This window comes from Olea europaea, unplaced genomic scaffold, assembly GCF_002742605.1.
Source record: "Olea europaea var. sylvestris unplaced genomic scaffold, O_europaea_v1 scaffold2855, whole genome shotgun sequence".
In the NCBI taxonomy this organism is placed as follows: Eukaryota; Viridiplantae; Streptophyta; class Magnoliopsida; order Lamiales; family Oleaceae; genus Olea; species Olea europaea.
In genome coordinates this window covers 11,974-16,513 of record NW_019247071.1, presented here as the reverse complement: position 1 = coordinate 16,513, position 4,540 = coordinate 11,974, and the positions used below count along the sequence as shown (strand labels likewise).

The window sequence follows — 4,540 nt, the reverse complement described above, 5'->3', positions numbered from 1 at the left end:
TTTGCTGTAATTTAGAAGAGCTTTTCTAAATTGTACACCATGGTGTACCATCCCCTCACATTGGGGACCCACGTGAATAAAAAAATCGTGACAACACAATTTTTTTATTCATGTGGGCACCCCATGTGAAGGGCTATACACCATTACAAACAGCAATATTCAATAAACCAACTTATTAAAAGCTTGATCCATAAAACCGAATGACAAGAAGAAAATGATCACTGGATTTTAAGCAGCAAGCAGAGCTTTCAGCACCATACAAAGCCACATACTCCCATAGACCATAGCCATTTACCAGTTATATTCGCATGAGCTCCTCTTTTTGTACATTAATATCAAGGGTTAACAAATAAAGAAAGCTATATTTCTACAGCAATGAAACAGGTAATTTCACAAAAGAATGTGAGGTAGAATTAACTTCAATAACTCTCATCATGAACTAGATTGCAAAAAATCAAAATAGTAATGATGGTAATTACTAATTAGGGTATCAAATAATATGCAATAAGGAAATAAAATACTGATTTATTTATTGCATCAGAAGCTCGGTTTTTGCATCACCCAAGATGTCTTGAAGGGGAATCCGAGTAACTCGTCATCTGCAGCTTAACATGATTTAAACATATAGAGTAGTTTAAGTCCATAATGAAAAGAAAGTTAATAACCTTCCAAACCTTGGAAAGCATCCAACAGATTCAAAAAAATAGTCATAAACATAAAACAAAAGGAAACAATTGCTTGTAAGAAGTACAAAGTTCAGTAAACTTAGGGCCGTTTGGCATGACTTTTACTTTTGCTTTTACATTTGATTCACGTAAGAGAGCTTTTGAAGAAAGATAGCTTAGTTTTCATATGAACTATTTTTTTAAAAGGACCAACTTCCTCTAAAAGCAAGCACTTTCATAAAAATTAGGAAAATGCCAAACGGATAGAACATCAAGATACCATTGCCCATTATATATATATATAATGAAGGAAATAAAATTTTGATTCAGCTGTGCATCAGAACTCGGTCTTTGCATCACCCAAGATGTCTTGAAGGGGAATCCGAGTAACTCATCACAGCACAATTTACACATCAAGAAAAATAACTGGATCACTAAAAGAAAATCCAAGAATCATAATACAGAGCCAAACCTATTCCATTTTAAAAGGTTCAGATAAAGAATCCAGTGTAAGCCTAATTTCACTATTTGGGTCTTTAAAATAGAGAGCATTTGACATTCTATAAGATCCCTTGCTAAGGAATGGTAAAAGCACTCAATCTATCAAAATATCAATTTTATACCTCAGTGGAGATTCTCGTCTCATTATGAACAGTTGCACCAGGGACCAAATTCTTGGTGACAATAGCACCGTCCATTTCCTCAGCATAAAACAAGCCATCGTGCCTACCACAACTTTGGTGTCGCTTCATTCCTCGGCTTGCTCCTCTTCCACCTCCTCTTGCTCCGCCTCTAACAGCGCCTCTCTTCATTCGGCTTCCTCCTCCACCTCATCCACCTCTCCTGACTCCCCTAAAATCCCCGCCTCCACCACGGCCTGCAGAAATCAGGTCAACTAAAAATCAATGAAATTGTTAGTTTTCCATTAACTAGAAGTTCGAGTAATTAGCTTGTACGCCTGTTAGAGTTCTGGCAGCCATTGGAATTGCTCTGCGAATGGCCGTATTATTGAGAATTGCCCTTAGGGTGAAGATGAGAACTGGCTTCGATTTATAGACGACTCTAGGGTTTGCTGGAGTGCTGCGTGGGCCGGATGCACAGGCCCATGTGGTACTCAGTAAAAAGTTTCGTAGGCATAATCGAATGGGCTTCTCATAGTTCTAGAATTGGATTAAAAAGTAAACCATAGCCTGCCTTCTTTGATCCATCTTAAGGTATCAAGTGGATGGTGCTGGATTGGGCCAGCCCATTAAGTCCAGGTAAAATTTTAGTGGAAATCACATAATTTCATATCTTTAAAGATTACAGTTCAAAAATCAGAGACCAAGTTTCATTATTCAAAAATCAGGTTTTGAGATAATAATTAAATATTCAAATTTAATTCCCCAACCCTAATATTTTCATCACGCTTCCGGTCTTCATTCTCTCACTAATCTCTTCTCTCTCTCTAACTCCATGGCCTCCGATCGTCATTCATCGTCGGTTGCCACAGTAGCCAATAAAACCTACTCTTTGGTGTGGACGCCTCTTTCTCTTGGACTCGCGAATGTGAGTACCGTGGTAATTCTTCCATCGTTGTGAGTGCTGATGTGATTTTCAGCAGTGGCAGCGTCGAGTGCAGTGGTTTGGGGCTTTGTGGTGGCGGCGCCTACTGTTGATTCGACGACTGCTGCTCCGGTGACCGGTGCGAATGACGGCAAATGGTGATTGGTGCCGGCGTGGGGAGTGGTTTAGGGTTTTGGGGTGTTAATGTGTTATCTCTTTCTCTTTTCCAATTTGCAGTTATTCATTTGTCGTAGTGGTGACTGCTGCTTGTTGGTTTTTGGGTGATGGTGGTTGTAATTTTGGTTGACAGTGGTAAGGTGGTGGTGATGGTCATGGAAGTGACATCGATGGTTGTGAATGGATTAGCACAGGATATGGGTGGTGGTGTTAACTATACACAATTTTAATTGGTGGTGGTGGTTTTTTTTTTGCTGAATTAATGATCATTTTGTTGACGGTGTTAGTGTGGTGCAGTCGATGGCGTGGTGCAAGCACAATTATGTGGTGGCGATTTGTGACCAAGATTGATACTGGATCAGAATCGGTGGTAGGGGTATTTGGTGCATGTGACCAACTATTTAGAATATGTGACCAATAAATTTGAACATATATGACTCTGAAACTTGTAATTTTTTTGATCTGTTACCAATGAAATAATTTGTAACCTATAAATTTTTTATCTGTGACTTGCAAAATTTTTTATTTGTGACCAATAAATAATTTGTAACCAATTAATTCGATGATATGTGACCAATAAATAAATTTGTGATCAATAATTATGAATCCGTGACCATTAATCGTGTAACTGTGACTTTATTTTATTTAATTAATAAATATTTTTAATTAATTATACAGAAACTTGAATTTTGAATTTTTAAACTTTGTATCTGATTTGTTAATTGGTGTAAACAATATACCTGACATATAAATTTTTCCCAAAATTTTATTTGAGGAAATTGGGTCCAGCCCTTAACTAAGAATATTGAATGCAACTTTGTTATAAACTAAAAAGATAAAAAGAGGCCTAAAGAGAGAATCCAATAAACTTGTATGTTTTATTGATAATCAAGACACTTATTTATATAGTTCAAAATGAGAGTTATAATTGGAATGAAGTAGACTATCCAAACTAAGCCCTTGTTTAATTTCCATTTTTTTCAAATTACATTTTTTGTCTCTCGTTTTCAACTACACAATTTTCAATAAAATAATATTATACACATACTCAAATCTTTTTCTTATTTTTTTAACTACACATTCTCTATCAATTTACTATTAAAAAATGCATTCTTTGAAAATAATGTAACTCAAACATGCCTAAATAAGACTAATCTACGCATAATGATAAGACTACATAATCATCAATATTTATCTTATAGTTTTACAACAATCTCCCTTTGATAATTATTTGCATAATAACTATCTTCATTGGAACCTTATTTAGAAAAAAAACTCCCATGGGATAAAAATGACAAAAAATGAAAAAAGTGTACAAATAATTTGGAATAATAAAATGATGCCTCGTTAAAGCATTGTTAAGAAAATACAATGGAATAAATTTTGATCGAAGGAAAAATGATACAGCTACTCTTCTTGATTTTCAATAAGTGGAAATTTTTGTATCAAACGATATCTTATATGTGAGTATCTTCAATATTGATATCTCATACGTTAATGTCTTTAAATAACACTATTTTCATATGAAATTTTGTCAACATTTACTGATTGTAGTGACATGATGATTCAAAAAATGATTCTTGTTGATCTTTTCAAGAGTCTCATACATATTTGAGCATTATTTTAAGGGTAAATATCTTATAGGTTAAAGACATCAATACACAAAGAATATATCTCGTTAAAACTTTATTAGAAAAATACCATGTGAAAAATCCTAATGAAAAAAAAAAATAGTACATTATTCTTTTGATTACGTTACAAAGATTGTCTCATTAAAAATTTGGTTAAGAAAATCCAGTTAGACAATATTTTGGTTAAGAAAAAATAGTATAACGTGCATTTACTCTCCCTCATGATAATATTACTTAAATTATGCTTCAAGCATGTTAATTTTTTTAGGGATAACATTAATAGTCTGCTAGATGCACTGACCACAACATGTTCAAATTTTATGTATCGGCAAAATAACATTATATGGACTCATGATTTTATCCACCTCGATCTTCGCGAAAATCACTATATTAAGAGTCGTGCATTATATATTACAACTTCATATTTCTCATTTCCTTCACGCATAAGTATACGCTCTTAGATTTTCGAACTATAAGTCTAGAAACTTCAAGTTTCTCTAGTAAATTCAATCCGACCCTTTT

General features: G+C 34.3%; 1 long non-coding RNA gene across 1 annotated transcript; it reads right to left on the bottom strand.

The window, feature by feature from the left end:
* Positions 1–201: 201 nt before the first annotated feature.
* LOC111384145 lies at positions 202–1,748 on the bottom strand. Its single transcript, XR_002700856.1, has 2 exons — positions 1,622–1,748; positions 202–1,542 (listed from the first exon to the last, which is right to left on the bottom strand). It is a non-coding gene; the product is annotated as an uncharacterized LOC111384145 (long non-coding RNA).
* Between the last annotated feature and the right edge of the window lie 2,792 nt (positions 1,749–4,540).